Consider the following 17,582-nt stretch of genomic DNA (forward strand, 5'->3'; position numbering starts at 1 on the left):
AGAGGCTGTTTTTCTCTCCCAAAGCCATTGGGGTTTAATTTTTCCCTTGCAACCAATCGTTAATTGCCCAAGCAGTGCATCATGATTTAATGGCACATGTATGTATTTTTCTGGGCATATACATATTCATACACACATACATATAAACATGTACATTTTAAATCTCTTTTATCCATCTTGTTTTTTGTTGTTTTGTGTAACCTGAACAATTTATGCTAATTTTCAGTTTTACTAGGTTTATTGTTTCTATTGCTAGTAATGTATGCCAGTCATTGAGAGTCAGATGGTCACTTGACCCTTAAAAGATTTAGATTTAAGTTATCCAGTGCTGAGTATACTTTTCTGCTTCCGTCACCAATAAACGATAACCAAAGGAGACATTATTATAATGCCTGGGAAACCTGAAAGCTCTTAGAGTCAACCATTTTATAGCCCTGATTAGTTTGAATTAGGCTGCCACAAAATATATATGGATATTTTAAAAGTACTTTTCTGTCAAGAGTGACATTTCTCTTCCCAACCTTTCTAGATATAGTAGCATTACTAGGTAATATGAGATAAGATGAAGAAAAACATAGTAAAATGACCCACTCTGTATTTTTAACACATATATTTTTAGTTGTTTACACTCTTATTCTTTAGAATAAACAAAGCAACAGGTGTTCATTTAAAGAAACCTCCAAAATATCAATTATATGTTTAAAAGGAATAGTAAGAAGTTTTCAATTGCCATCTTTAATATATTCATTAGCCTAACTTTGTAGGATCTACAGAAGAATTCAGCATTTCTGTATCCCCATTTCATCTGTGAAATGGCCTTAATCAATTTAGATGAGAATGTTTTCACACAGTGACATTTACAAGCTCATAAAAATGAGCAAAAGGTTGCTAGCTCTCTTCCCTGTTACTCTCCAGCAGCTGTAATTTCAGCCTGGCTGTTGTCAAGAGAGGGAACAGAACTTCCAAAACTGGTAGCCAGGGTAGCCTTATCTTCCATGAATTTGTCTAAATCGGTAGCAGCACAACAGTGAATTTCATAGTTTAATTTGGTGCTATATGGAGAAGAGAAAATAATTTCCCTACCCATTATCATCTATGCCTGGCAAAATTTATACATCTCTATCATGTCCGTCTTAACCACCTTCTTTCTCAGCTGAAAGGACCTAACCTCCGTTAGCTGGGTTTGGTTCCCTGATCATATTAGATAGTCCTCTTGTACTAAACGCAATAGGGACTTGCAATGTGGTTGTTAAATGAAGCAATTGCTAATTCAAACTATGTCTGTGCCAAATAAGTGAGTCTTATCAAAGTATTAATGTGATCTGTTAGATCAGTATTAATATAATAATTTATTAAATGCATATGCCGCCCAACTGTCAATACGTCTAGGCATGTTGTGGTTCGCTGGCAGCAGATGCGGACATCTGAGGTCTCAGAGAGCGAGGACTCAGATGAGGGACTTACGTGTGATGCAGGGATGGGGCCAGGACCATCAAAGAGTGGAATGCTGACTTCAGAGATTGTAGAGGCTGGCAGCAGTGATGAAGAGGTCCCCAAGGAGCCTGTGCCTAGTGGACGTGTGTGCAGGGCTGCTCAAAGGAAAGAGCAGATGCAGCAGCACGGGCAACTCAGGAGTAAGGCTGCAAGGTAATGGACGCTCCCTTAAGAGATAAAAGCCAGCTGAGAAACCGGAGTTCTTTGCAGGAAGCAAAGAAGTTTTTGTACCTCAAGCCTGGTGGACGTTCAGAATATCTTGGTTGGTGTTTGGAGACTCTTTGTGTTTAAAATATTTCTTAGTAACTTTATCTAGTGTTCTTGGCAGCCTTGCACAACCTTGGCAAGGCTCGTTTTTATCAGAGACAATTAGTTTGAAACAGCCTTTTAACTGTGAAGGAATGGAATTTGTAAAGAATCTTTAAAAGGTTTTGCTGTTACCTCTGTTTTGTGTTTGTTTCCTTGGAACAAGGTTTGGGTCAGCACAAGGCAGTTCAAAGAATAAAAGAAATCCTAATCAAATCAATAAAAATAAAAAAAAGTGAAGGGTCTCATTCTTTTGGGCCAAAGACCTAGGTGAAGAATCAGTCTTCTCAGCTGTTTTAAACATGCATATTCAAAAAGTCTAGAAACTTCATGAAATAGAATTTATGTTAACGGAAGCTGTGTTTTTAGCCTCTGGGAAATATGGAAGCATTTGGGGAATTTTGAATATAAAGTTTAAGCTTGATTTGGGGGGGGGGGGCTGGGGGGGGGCAATATATCTGTGTGTGTTTCTCTTACACATGTACATATAGAACTACATAATTTACTTTTGTTTCATATGCTTCATGATTTTCCCTTTAGAGATTGCATTTCATTTTATCCAGAACAATCTTTCTTGGTCCTGTTGAAAAAATTGATATACATTGGGTATTTTGTGATTATTTAGGATAGATGCTGACTTTGTAGAAGATCGCCATTTCATTTGAGTTTTTTGAGTACTCTTGGTGTGAATGCCAACTGGACTCAGTAATTTATTTTTGTTACCATCATCATTATCATCATCCTCAGATGTGTATATACCAGTGTAGGCACTCACTTACTTCAAATTTCCCTTTGAGAGAACGAGCTCCGTGTGCATCAGCTGTAATACCCCAGTGCTAAAGAAAGATGCATATTGTTCATCCAGGAGTAGAATTTAATTTATTGAAATGATGTAATAAAACTAGCTTCTTTTACTAACATAATAATATTAATAACAGAATAAAAGAGTTGGAAGGGACCTTGGACATCGTCGAGACCAGCTCTCTGCTCAAGCTGGAAACCCTATACCATTCCAGACAAGTGACTGTCCAGTTCCTTCTTAAAAGCCTCCAGTGATGGAACACCCACAACTTCTGAAGGCAGGCTGTTCTACTGGTTAATTGTTCTCACCATTAGGAAATTTTTCCTTAGTTCTAAGTTGCTTCTCTCCTTGATTAGTTTCCAACCATTGTTTCTTGTCCTGCCCTCAGGTGCTTTGAGAATAGCTTGACTCCCTCTTCTTTGTGTCAGCCCCTCAACTATTAGAACAATGCTATCATGTCTCCCCCTATCCTTCTTTTCACTAGACTAGACATACCAAATTTCTGCAACGTTCTTCATATGTTTTAGCCTCCAGCCCCCTAATCATCTTTGTTGCTCTTTTCTGCACTCTTTCCAGAGTCTCAACATCTTTTTTATAATATGGTGACCAAAACTGGTTGCAGTATTTTAAGTGTAGCCTTAAAATTATTTTATAATTTTGTAATCTTATAATTATTTTGGTATGAGAAGAAAATTCTGAAATCAGTACTTTTCCCCCATGTGCCCCTAACATTTTTTTTTTAAAATAGTAGCATATATCTCAATATGGTTTAAACTAAAATTACAAATAAACATTTCTCTGCAAAATATAGTAGTTTTATTTTTACAGTCTTCTGAAATGTATTAACAATTGAAGATATATCTAGTACATGAGAAACAAAGAGAAATGAGTCCAATTTTAGAAGTGTATTCTTATCCCAAGTTTATACAAACTGCAGATTTAAATGTAACTGTTTCCTTCTTATACTTATGTGTTTATCATATGTGAATTCTCTGACTGAAGACAAGGCATCAAATGAACCTATAATGTTAGAAGCTATAATCTTTAAAATCCCTGCTAGATAAGAACTCTTCAGCACAATGAGTTTTGTTTCGGACTGAGTAGTAAACCGCTGGCCTCTGTGCCTCATGACACACTCCTTTTTGTTTTATTTATTTAACTGAAAAGCACAAGTAATTATATCATGTGGAAGCTGTTCTTATTTTTAGTCCTCACCTCACACAGAGTGGAACCACCACTTTTTCCCTTTTACTCTGGGTTTATTTTTTTTTAGCCTGCAGAAATAGGAAAAGGATGAGATAAAGTAGTTAAGATGGATCCTGAGTAAACACTGACAGATGTTAATCTTGTCCATTAGAAGCATTACAAGAAGCAATTGAAGAAGAGGGGAATTTGGTCATGCATGTCTGCCAGGAATGGAAACAGGGAATTTTGAACTATGCCAAAGACCACTCCAAGGGCAAAAATCTTTTAGAGAGTCAAAATCATTACTTACTGCTCAATTATTACACTGATCAATTTTTAAAACAAATGTGGCTTTGGTTCTAGCTACTATCTGCAGGTCCCTGGATCTCTTTTTTAAAATAGAACTTTCTGAGGTGACACAGGAAGAACATTCTTTGTTGTGCCTGTTTAATGATGGTTTTAATGGTAGATGTCCTGGGAGATTACAGAACCCAAAATTTGAAGGACTCTTCTGCTGATACTGTGCTATCAAATATAGTAAGAGGTGGTAGAGTAGGAGGGCTCCTCCTAAAACCCACTATTATCTCTAGAGTTTTAATCATGTTCAACTCCAGATTGTTCTGGTGGCAACACAGGGTCAGTTGTTCAATCTTCCATCTATATGCATCACCATCTCACCATCACCATCTATATGACTCATCACCATCTCAGATGAGACCACTGACTTTTTATTGTATCATCTACAAACTTCAGTGCTTTAACAGAGGTATCCTCAGAGTTGCAATGCATACAAAAAGAAATGCAAAGTAATATAAAGTAAGAAAAAGAAAGAAATCAAATAAAAAAGTAAAAGTGAAAGAAAGAAAATTGAAAAAGAAAAATATAAAGAAGTAGCTTATTATTTTCTTCACAGCAGTTATAAGTACAATTATAAACTTATCACTTACTCTATGGTTACAACATAACTCTATTCTTTCTATAATCTATCCTGTCTTATCATTGAAACCATAAATCATAAGTACCTTTTTCTATTTCATTTTTTGTCAATTATAAATGTAGATATTGTATTTTCTCTGATCAAACAGGTCAGTTTAGCCATCCATGACATAGTGCTTTTAAAACAGTGGGCAGTTCCTAACATGGCTTAAGGAGTTAGTCATTCTATCGTTTCACTCCCTGAAATAAGTCATTTAGTTCTGGATGGGAAGCACTTCTCCATTTGGGATTGGTGTGCAGTCAAACTTTTTTTTTCCTGGACTTGCAATTCCTGCTCAAAGAGCAGATGACAGTTGTGGGAAGAAGGCCTTCATACAGGTTTATCTTATATGTCAGTTGCACCTGCATAGGGATTTTTGCAACAAGCCCTATTTGGGCTACTCTTAAAGACCACTCAAAAGCTTCAGCTGGTGTAAAATATAGTAGTATGGTCTGGGTCCTATTGATCAGACAATGACATCTGATGGTATCTTGGAAGCAGGCCTGATCTACTGCAATGCCTGTCCTCTGGAACAATATTCCACCAGAGATCTGTAGGATACATTAGGAACCTTGGCTCTATTGAAGAGGTCATTAGGAACATGGCTTCCCCCCCAAGCTTTGAATTAGGGTAGGTGATGAAGTTTTCATAGCATTTTTTCTTTTGAGTTGGATGGTTAACTTTTCCAGGCAGCTTTTGGCTTTTTTCATGCCTCATTTGTGGTTTCTATATTTTTTATTTTTCTAAGTTGCAGAAGAATTGTTATGGAGTCAAACTCTACACCCTGCCTTCAACCTTTTTGTGGAGATAAGAAAGGGCTGTTGTAGAACTGTAAGCACATTCATTGGAATGCAGTTACAATCTTGACTTTTATCAACCATCCTACTTGAAGAAGGAGAGCAAGCATGCAGAAGATTTATTGTTACATGTGTATCCAAAAGTTGAACACACACCTGTCATTGAAAAATAAATACTCTCCTATTTAAAAATCATAGAATATGGCAGGTTTGGCTTTTTAAAATAAAAATTCAGGGATGTTATTTATAAACAAGTCAACAGAATGCACAGCAGTCCTATTCTGGAATCAACTAAGCTCCAAAGAGCTGCAGGCCTTCGGAAAGAAGAAAGGACATGTTTTGACAGCCGGGATTCCTTTAAGTGCTGAGGAATTCCGCTGGCAGGTTTTGCTGGCAATGTGTGTGCTGTCTACCATTCTTTGTTATGTACTTGCATACAGAAAGCCAGTGTGGTTTGAGAGAGAGGCAGCATTGTGACAGCAGTGACTTCTTGCAGAGGTTGAAAAACAGAGTGGAATGCAGGATTCCCTGGACCTGTGTACTCCAGATTAATGGCCAAGAAATAACATTCCAATTTTTTTAATAGAATCAGCCATTTACATGGGAATAGTACTCCTATTTTAAACCCTGCCATAAATGCATGATGTAAGATTCCCACTCCTCTCTTGGTAAAGATCATCCCTTGATTCCAAGGGATGGAAAGGGGGGAAAAATCCCAAATTGAAATGTCTCAACAGATTGAAATGGATCCAGGAAAACAGTTTCAACCAAAAGTGTCTGGAAGTGGTTGGCAGCCATTTCCCAAGGAACTTGGTGCAACTGCTCCAGTAACAACCCTCCAACTTTTCTCCACAATCAATCTCATCCATCTATCTTGTGTATACTGGAGAGTCTTCTCTTGGTGTATGTCTGTATTTATTTTCTAAAGTTTTTGCTCACATATTTATTTTTAATCTGGATAGGCGGCTGAAATGTGTAGCAGTTTGTGGTGTGTTAAAATTAACAATGAAGTAATAATAAAAAATAAACTAATGAAAGTTTTTTCAATAATTGATCTTCATTTATGTTCATTTGTACGCTATTAAAGTTGACCTACCAGTTTGTGGAGTGCAGGCCCAACATGTTCCACAAAGGTGAGCTTGACAAGAGCTGTGCCTTTGTCTTCTACAGCTTGCCTAGAAATGTTAGCTTTGAGCTACAGGTAGTATCATTATTTGGCTTCTGCTTAGGTTTTTGTTAAGAAGGCCTGATCTGCACATCTTTTAAAAAGCTTTTGAATCAGAGAATATTGAAAAGTAGATCTTTAATAGGTATGGTGGTGATGCTATGCAGATGGCAGGTAGGATTTGCTCTCTTCCTCTCAGTACCACTGAATGTCAACTGTTTTATATATTTGTAGTGTATTTGTAGTGTACTTGCACTGTACTTAATGTTTCATTTGCATTGTTGTCCTCAGTATTGATATATATCAAGAGATCAACTCTTCTAAGAAAGAAGTGTAAGCAAATCTCTTGATACTACAAAATGAGCAGTGTATAGAAATGGGGAAATATTGTAGATCCTTCTGGAATCCATCAAAATTAATTTCTTTTTAGGTGTAGATATTTCAAATAGCTCCTGCTATCCTGCTAAAAGTCTAACCCTTTGGAAGAAATAACCTAAATATATAAATAGCAGCTATTTAAAAACCTACTTTTGAAAATTAGAATCTGCATGACCAGTTGAGAAAATATATTCGGAATACTTTATGGCTTAGTACTGTGATGACATGGTGGTATAACCTAATGTGGCTTCGCCTCCCTAGACAATGATCATCCTCAGCATCAAACCTGTAACTATATCTATAAGGGAGACCAACTGGCAGATGAAGGAGAAAAACATCAGCAAAATCCCTTATGTGTCCAAGTAGCCAATGGAAGATTGATACTTGTTGACTGCTTATATTGAGATGCCTACCCAGGGTTAACAGTACATTTATAAGAAGGAGTGCTGCTCAACAGGCTGACACTCTTCCTAAAGAGAATTATTACTCTACCAGAATAGAAAGTCAGTCATATAAATCTATTGTTGTCAAGCTCAGTGATAATAAAGATTGACCAAGACACAGAGACCAAAAGATGATATATGATATAATGAGGATTCATCATGAACATGTATCGAAAAATACAACTCTAAATCCATATACAACATTATTATAACAGGCTTTTGTCTGAAAAGGTGACATGAAAACTTCACAACACACAACACTAGAGAAAGCCTTTTTATTAACTGAGTTGAACTTTAAAAATTATGTTATGACCAAAAATCAATAAAGAGAAACTGATTTAAGTTCATCCAAGTGTGAAGGGGGTTTATTACCAGTGCTATATCACCCTAATGATGTACTCTTAAAAATTTGTTTTTGTGATATATTACATCCATTATTGCTAAAAGGATAAAACTGCAAAGCAATACTGGACATTAATAAATCAATTTAAAGAAGGGGAGGGAGGGAAGGGATAGATTGCCAAGGGATAACAAATTCCATTTGTGGATTTTAACTGTTGTGCAATTCTATAATGTAATGTAAGCTAAACCTTCCTCTAGCCTTTAATGGCTAATCCATTTTCATTCAGTCACATGTTAGTGGCAACTGTGACGTACCATAATAAATAAAGCAAGAACAAATCTTATTTGGAAGATGGGACTTTCTGCTTCCAAAAGGAGGAAATATGCATGAAAAGATGGTATTTTTAGGCGCATTGGCTAAAGTGAAAGGTTAAAAAAAGAAGGGAATCGAAGATGAACCTTTCTGTCATTAGGATGTTACTCAACAGTCTCATGAAAATGTCTTAAATCTGAGAGATTCTCATGGCGTTAATTGTCAGTTTAACCCTTCAACCTCAATTGTGAGAGTTTTTAACCTATAGATGCTGCTAAATGATCTGAAAACAAGCAATAAAGTACAATGTTGCATTTTAAAGGTTTCAATATCTGGTTTTGTTACTTTTATCTGTTAACTGGAATAATAAAAGCTAAAGATTTGAGTTTTGATTTTCAGCAAGATTTCTTTATACAGGATATACATATCTTATAAAGGCTCATTAAAGTAAACTTTGCTATATTCCACTTCATTTTAATGGAAGTTACTGTCAATAATTCTTCCTGTTGTAATGTTCCATCATTTGTTCTTTTAAATTAATTAAAATTCAGAAGTTAGTGTAAGGTAAATGGACCATAATACCCAGATATATGCACTAGGATTATAGTGTTTTTACAGTTTTGCAATGTGAAGTGCTGTAAAGTATATGTTCTGTAGATCATTGTCAAATGTAAACATTTTTATGCATACACAATCACACACAGAGAGTCAGAGAAAGACAGAGAATCGCACATTGCACACACACACACACACACGCATCCAAAAATCATTTTGGAAGAAAATTGGTTGGATTGTGATTGACTGAAATTAGATCACTTTTACTCTGGAGTTTAATACCAATTTTTTAAAATAATTATGCAGAGTGATTTATGAAAACCAAAAAGAAACAAAACACATCCCACTGAGCAATATATTAGTGAATATAGGAGTAATAATTAATGATGAAATATAAACTTTCAATAAACATATTTGGAGTAAAATAAAGCATAAATAAAAAGAAGGTCAGAGGAGGTCTGCAGTTCAACATTAGTTGCCAACTAAACATACAGTTAAGAAGTTACTGTTAGTTTACACCTAGCTTCAGAAATAAATAATATAATTGCTCCCTCCAGTTTTAAAAACATAAAGGCCCTGAGTTCACAAAAATTTTATTGTCTACCAGGATGCATGAAAAAAAAACTTTGGATTTCCCAGAGACCAAAGGATACTGCTTTTTAAACTACACTCAGAAATACTGTTCTAATTCTCATGGAAGATAATTTCTTTATAAGCTGATGATAGACAGTATAATTTATGGGGACAAGAGCTTATGTGTTTCCCATCTTCAAAAAAGGAGAGAAAAAACAGATCTAGGAAATTACAGATCAATCAGACTGGCATCAATACTGGGAAGATCTTGGAGAAGATAATCAAGCAACAAATATGTGAACACCTAGAAGCAAGCAAAGTTATAACCAGAAGCCAACATGAGTTCATCAAAACAGATAATGTCAAACAAATATTGTTCCATTCTTTGACCAATGACTAAATTAGTGGATCAGTGAAAAGCTGTGGACATAGTATAATTGGATTTCAGTAAGGCATTTTACTAGGAAGAACATCACAATTTACTTCTTGATAAGCTAAAAAAATGTGGCATAGATAGCACCATCACCAGATGGATTTGTAACTTGCTGACAAATCATAATGTGTAGTCCAAGGTTCTTGGGGTACTCTAAGGTTCTGTTTTAGGCCCAGTACTCTTCAATATCTTCTTAAACAATCTAGACAAGAAGGGGAACTCATCAATTTGCAGATTACATTAAGCTGGCAGGAATAGTCAACACCCCAGAAGATCCAGGTGAATCTTGACAGACTTGAACTTTGGGCCCTTTCTAACAAAGTGAAATTCAAGGTACTGTAAATAAAAGTAAGGTTTTACACTTAGGCAAGAAAAACCAACTGTATAAGTATGGACTAAGTCAAACTTGGCTTAATGACAGTAACTGTGAGAGGGATCTTGGAGTCCTAGTGGGCAATCACTTAAAATGACCTAACAGTATGTGACAGCAGCCAAAAAAGCCAATGCAATTCTAGGCTGCATTAATAGAGGGATAGAATGAAGATTACATGAAGTTCTAGTACCACTTTACAAAGCCTTAGTAAGACCACACTTGGAGTACTGACCTAGATTGTTGGGAGCAATATGCTGCCTCTATAAAAATGCTTAGGGAGGGCTGTCAACACGATAAAATGGTACGTAAGTCTAAGTGCTATTGCTGTTGCTAGTTCTGGTCATTACAATGTAAAAAAGATGTTAAGACTCTGGAAAGAATGGAGGGAAGAGTAACAAGGATGATTAGGGGGCTGGAGACTAAAAGCATATGAAGAACAATTGCAGGAATTGGGTATGTCTAGCCTAGTGAAAAGAAAGACTAGGAGACACATGATAGAAGTGTTCCAATATTTGTGGGGCTGCTACAAAGACAAAGGGGTCAGACTATTCTCCAAAGAACCAAAAGGCAAGACAAGAAACAATGGGTGGAAACTAACCAAGGAGAGATACAACCTAGAACTAAGGAGAATTTCCCCAACAGTGAGAACAATTAACCAGTGGGATAGCTTGCCTTCAGAAGTTGTGGGTGTCCTATCACTGGAGGCTTTTAAGAATGATTGGACAACCACTTGTTTGAAACGGTATAGGTTCTCCTGCTAGAGGAGGGATTTGGACTGGAAGACCTCCAAGGTCCCTTCCAACTCTGTTATTCTGTGTATTCTATATCCATAAGTCTTGCTGTACGCTTGGCTTAATTTACCTTATGCACACTGTTGCGCAGTTTACCAATCAGACCTTGTGTCAGCTCCTACGGGAGGTAGCTGAAACTGATTCAATGAAACACTTCACTCACAGTCTTGATGTAGCAATGTGTGTTTATTTTGGCTTCCTCCAACAGCAGCAACAAACGAAAAGTCCGAGTAAAGCCAGCGCTTAAGGAGTACCTTTCGGATCCCACACGCCTCTCATCTGATCCACTAGTACATAAATCTGACTGTTCCAAGCTCTTCCTACATCAGTTTCCCTGAATCCCATTGATTTTGGTGTGCCCAAAGAACTACTATCAGGAGTTAAGGCTTGTTTACGTCCCAAAGAACCTCTGTCCATGGGCCCTTGCAATGTCATCTCTCTGAACTGCTGACGTAAAAGTTCCAACATGTCACTATGTGGAACCATTCACTGATTGTCTTCTGCTCCAGGCCATCTTTTCACTTTCCAGTTCAATGTTCGTTCCGTTTGGGGCGTCCCTTTTGGAGCGTAACTCCGTTCACTCAAATGCACTTTTGGCTGCACAGTTGGCTGAGCTGTCAGCGGAATATCCTCCTCCCCCATATCCTCACGGTCCTGTCTGCGCTCACCCCTCTCTTCAACTTCATCGCAAACCTCTTCCTCCAAAAAAATCAGGGTCTGTACCTTCTGCCATGATGATCCACCAATGGAGTAAATAGTGAAAGGCTCAGTGCTGGCTTTGTCGGCTGTCATCGACATCGATTCGGGACCTTCAAGGTAGATAGCTCTCCCCCAACCACAGCAACGTGTCGGGCTTCATTCCGTCAGCAGCGTTGTTGAAGCCCGACACCTTGTTTTTAATTGTTGCTATAGCTTCTTTATTTTTACTATCTGGCAGGCCAAGAAGGTTGTGCGTGTTGCTCATGGCAGGAGAGAGAAGGAGGGAGGAGTGTTTATGTTCTGAGGTTGCAAATGAAAGATATCACCCTTCATATGGAGGCCATATGAAGAAAACAAATAATTGTGCAAGTAAGAGAATAAGCCCATCAAAAAAATGTTTTCTCCTTGGAGAAATATTTGTTTTTTTTTGTTTTGTTTTAGATTGAATATTACAAAATTTGATACAGGATTACTGCCTGAAGAACTTCCCCCCTAAGGATCCAACTGCCTAATTTCCATCTCATTTTTATATATTTGTAGATTGGACCTGAATAGTAATTAGATAACTTTGGCTGGATTCTGTCTTCAATATGCAAATTATAGTGAAAAGTAGCTGGTGGTTCTGAGGTTTCTCAAACTGATTATGAAGCATTTGGAAGTTGGAGGAATACGTAAATACAATACTGGTGTGCCAATTAATTTCTTGGATGTATTTTATTAGAATATTTTAATATTCTACTGAGAGAAACACTCCCCTCCCATACTGCATTGATTTTTATAGATTTTAGGATAATGTGAGAAAAGCTGCATTTTCACTAATGTCTTTTTTTAGTCAACAGATTTATTATAATTAACTATTATGACAAATGAAGACTGTTTTATAACTTTCTTCTTTGTATTGTTCTTTCAGTAAGTAATATTATTATTTCAGTTATGGTGCAACTGTGGAATAAAATCATGAACTTAAGAATCAGTACACTTTTGGGAGAATATAGAAATTGAGACTGCCTATTGCTGAGAGTGATTAGCTTGTCCACATAGGAAACTTAACAATAATTTATAGTAATTGTTAATTATTATTAGTAATATTAATATTATTTTATTCATTAAGCATGAATCAGTCAACTGAACATTTAAAAATGTATCACAAATATCACTGACTGGGGCTGATGGTTGATACGAGTTGCTGCCAGCATACTAGGTATCAACCAAGTATCTTCTTAAAATGTACAATGTTCCGAATAGAGCAGTTTTTTGCAGTTTTACTAGTGTTATTGCAGGAAACTGCAATTTCTTGATCTATTTTGTAAAATTCCTGTACGTGATATCAAGTGCCCTGATGACAATGGGTATCACTGTTACATGTTTCATCCATAACCGCATAGTTTTGATGGCCAGGTCGCGATATTTCATGATTTTTTCCAGTTCTTTTTTTTTCCAACTCTGGTGTCTCCTGGTAGAGCAATATAAATAATTGTACCCTTCATATTTTTACAACTGTGATATCTGGTGTGTGTTTTTACTATTATTATTATTAATTATTAAATATTTATTATTATTATTATTAAAAAGAAAGTTTACGCAGCAAATAAGATAATTATGCTGGGTTTCGTATCATAAATCACTAGTTGAACACTTCCCAAGCATTTAGGACTGTGTGATATATTAGCGGATTATGCGAGCAGATCCCAGTAAGGTAGCTTTCTGCAGCTGACCAATGGTGATTTTGTCAGCACCAATTGTTTTCAATTGCTTGCCTAGGTCTTTAGGCACAGCACTCAGTGTACCAAGTACCATTGGAACTACCTGCACTGGTTTATGCCAGAGTGTCTGCAGTTCAATTTTCAAGTCCTGATATCTGGTGATTTTTTCAAGTTGTGTCTTGTCGATTCTGCTGTCACCAGGTATGGCAGTGTCGATGATCCACACTTTTTTCTTTTCCACAATCATGATATCCAGGGTATTGTGTTCCAAAACTTTGTCAACCTGTATTCGGAAGTCCCACAGTAGTTTTGCATGTTCATTTTCAAGCACTTTTTCAGGCTTATGATCCCACCAGTTCTTCGCCACAGGTAGATGGTAGTTGTGACACAGGTTCCAGTGGACCATCTAAGCAACTGTGTTGTGACGTTGTTTGTAGTCAGTCTGAGCGATTGATCTTTGGTTTCATCCACTTCTTTGCAGAGTCTACATTTGGGGTCATCAGCAGATTTTTCTATTCTGGCTTTGATTGCATTCGTTCTGATGGCTTGTTCTTGGGCTGCAAGATTTAGGCCATCTGTCTCTTTCTTTAGTGTTCCATTGGTCAGCCATAACCAGGTTATCTACTTATCTACTTTTCCTTGGATCTTTTCAAGGAACTGTCCATGCAGAGCTTTGTTACACTAGCTGTCATCCCGAATTTGCATCGCTGTTTTCCTATATTGATCCTTGGTTTTTGCTTCATTTTCAGCAGCTTCCTCATGTTGACCTCTATCAAAGCTGGTTCAACATTGTCTTTCACATAATCTGCCAGAGCATGCTTCTCTTCTTTGACTGTCTGCTTCACTTGCAAAAGTCCTCTGATGCCTGCTTTTCTGGGCAAATATAGCCTGTAAACTTCTATTATTATTATTATTATTATTATTTAGCCAGCAAACTAGATAACCATGCTGGGTTTCGTATCACAAATCACTAGTCAAACACTTCCCAAGTGTTTAGGACTGTGTGATGTATTGGCGGATTATGTAAGCAGATCCCAGTAAGGTAGCCTTCTACAGCTGACCTATTATTATTATTATTATTATTATTATTATTATTATTATTATTATTATTATTATGTCCCACATGAGGCCAGTAAGTGAGGATTACCCATAGTAGGATCATACAGTTCAAATAGTTCTGGAGTTCATGGTTTTAAGGGATACTAAAGCTGACTTCTGGGCTTCAAAAAAGCAAATTCTAATCAATTCAAAGAAATGATAACTAGGAGTCTGTGGTTGGAGAAGCTAATAGGAAAAGAATTCAAGATATCCTAAAGCCCTAAAGTTTTGAAAGCACAATAGCAAAGACTTTCAGTGAGAAAATAATGGAGAAAAACAAAAGAGTCAGTAGATTATTTTTTGTTCCCCATGAAAGTCATTTGAAAAATCACAACAAGAAATATGCTTATATAGATTACATTAATGTCCTTTTATTCTGTAGGCTGTCATTTTTTAAAATATTTTTTTACAAATCTTGATCACTTGGTAAGGCTATAAAATTAATAGCAAATTTATAATGTATTAGCATTTATGCTGCCAAAAGAAAAATAATTCCAGATACAACTTTAATGCACCCTTAAACCTGTTTTTATGAGTACGATTTGATCAATCAGTACAATGCAGTGAGTGCTTATTGAAAAATTGAGTATATTTTCTATAATATGTGAATGTAAATATCAGGACTTCATTTTCTCAATTAGTCTTTTCTATTTCTGCAACAAATTGTCTTTCATTTCTCATTCCCCATATGCAGATATTAATGAAGATAAAAAATAGTACTAGTACTAGTACTAGTCCTAGTACCTAGTAGTAGTAGTAGTAACCTACAGTTACCAGCAATCTTTAATCTGAAGTACAGATCGCTAAATATCAAATCATGGCTAGAGCTTTTGTCTTGCAAAATTGGAATCAAAACACTTAAATGTTAGTGATTCAATAATCAGCTCAACACTAAACAATTACACTTTTTTTCTATATCTGTTTCTTTCTTTTTTAGAAAATAATTGGCAAAGCTCTAGTGGCTTCCAGGAAGTTAAGCAGGATTTCAGTTTATATGCCATTAGTTATTTCTCTCCAATATAAAAAATGGCAGAGCTACACTATCCAAGATGATGTTCCCAGGTGCCTGCCTACTGGACTGCTTTTCTTATCCTATTTTCTCTTGCCTGCTGGGACCTGTACTTCTGTGGTTTGCTTTGCCTGGCACCTGGCTGCATGGGAACCATGGGAACTTTATCAGTACCAAAATATCACTGGGAGCCAGAGTTCTTCCTCTGGACTATAACTTCTCAGATACGAGTTGCATTTAGGAGATGAGAGTTGCAATCTCCTTGACCTGTCTGGCACCTGTTATGCACTGCCACATACACACACACTGCTTGCTCATCCTCCCAGACTGCCCCGAACCCCTGCACAACCTCCACCTTAATGTATTCCACAATTTTGCCATTCAGTATATCATACAATAGATCCCAATGTATATCGTTATTTCGTTTCTGCTGTAAATTCACAGAAACCCCATGGAACTTATAACATTGAAAATAATGATTAACCTTGGACTAAGGAGAGATATGCAAACATCAGGCGAAAGCACTGTACCCTTATTCAATGTGAACATTCTTAAAAAACAAAATATGATTACATTTCAGAACCTTATGAAAAGACAAAGCATAACCAATTGTGTAAAAATTGGTGCTGAGGGCTTGAATGACACAATATTTTGAGCATAGCACACATTTGCTCCTTCTATGCTGTTGTTAACACTCCCAATTTTTGTTGCCATCAAAATTTGACACAACTGGACACCCCACTCTCATCTCCAGTCTTTCTTGTGACACCACCTATAGTAGCGTACTATGCTCAAAATATTGCTGATGGCATTCCTAAGAGATTACTCCAGCATCAAAATCCAAAGGGTCAATATCCTTTCTATCCTGTTTTTTCAGCATTCAACTTCCATTTCCATAGAATGCCACAGGGGAAACTATAGCCAGGGGTGGCAAACTCGCATCATCACGTGATGTGTCACAACTTTTTCCTCCTTCGCTAAACTGGGCGTGGCCAGCATCTAGCCCATGGGCCGCGAGTTTGACAGACCTGGCCTACCTGAATCTGATCATCCTGACATCTGAATTTCCAATGTCTTCACAGCTAATCTCCCAAATAGTATGTGGTTTATTTCCTGACTTTCCTTACTTCTATTATTCTACTGATTCCTTTACTTTTTTCTTCTGTTCAGTCATGTCCAATTGTCAGACATTATCAGAGGCAGCTTGGACAGTTCCTGCAGTTTTCTTGGCAAGGATTGTCAGAAGTAATTTGCCATTGCCTCTTTCCTAGGGCTGAGAGAAAGAGGCTGGCCCAAATCCTAGCTGGCTTTGTGCCTAAAGAGAGCCTAGGAGTCACTTTGACCCAGTTTCTAGCCTGGGTCAAATCATTAATTGAAGTGGCTGTTTTGCTGTTGATAGTCAATCCTAAAAGACAGAAGCTATCTATCAATTTAATGTCTTCATTGTTGGTTATAAGGCTGTTCCTTGTACCATTAGATATTTTTCTCTTTTTCCCCCTCCAGTTTTATATCCTTTTCCCACACTGTGTCCCTTGATTTTTATTACTGGAGCTTACGGATAATTTGCATTTTCAGCTACCAGAAAATGGTGTCACCAGCATAGTGCGGGTTGTTGATGTTACTACCTCTAATTTTAAACTATGCTCATGATCTTCCAATTCAGTATTGGTAAATACCATCCTGGGTTGAATAAATCAGAGAGGGTATACAACCGTGTCTTACTCCTTTGCCAATTTGGAGCCAGTCTATTTCACCCTGTTCTATCCAGGACTGTGACTTCCTGATCTGGGACAGCAATGCCTTCATTCCCTGCCTGTGAGTTCGTTTATTCATTAGATTTATATAATATTGTTCAGTAGGTGTTTTTCCCTTGCGGTCATCAGATTTTATTTATTCAATGACTTTTTAAAAGGTAAGTTTCTCCACTACCTCCAGCTGATCATCATTGGAAGCACAAAGCTGGACATTGCCTCAGCCAGGGCTGCCTTGGAAATACTGATGTCTACAAGACTCAAGAAATTGGCGAGCAATTTCAATCTTTGCCAAAGGAGTTTTATAATGCTAAGGAACAATGTGTGGTGTCTGAGAGTATTTTGTTTCTTATCAGGCTGTTAAACTATATGTGCTCATAAGCCATGATCGTTGTG

At 37.0% G+C, this 17,582-nt stretch overlaps 1 protein-coding gene across 4 annotated transcripts in view; it reads left to right on the forward strand.

Annotated features, from left to right (window-relative positions):
- Positions 1-17,582, forward strand: part of ERBB4 (erb-b2 receptor tyrosine kinase 4) — a 918,585-nt gene that overhangs the window by 246,444 nt on the left and 654,559 nt on the right. The window lies entirely within an intron of this gene.

Source organism: Pseudonaja textilis, chromosome 1 (genome assembly GCF_049901715.1).
Source record: "Pseudonaja textilis isolate UNSWEBS1 chromosome 1, rPseTex1.2, whole genome shotgun sequence".
Lineage (NCBI taxonomy): Eukaryota > Metazoa > Chordata > Lepidosauria > Squamata > Elapidae > Pseudonaja > Pseudonaja textilis.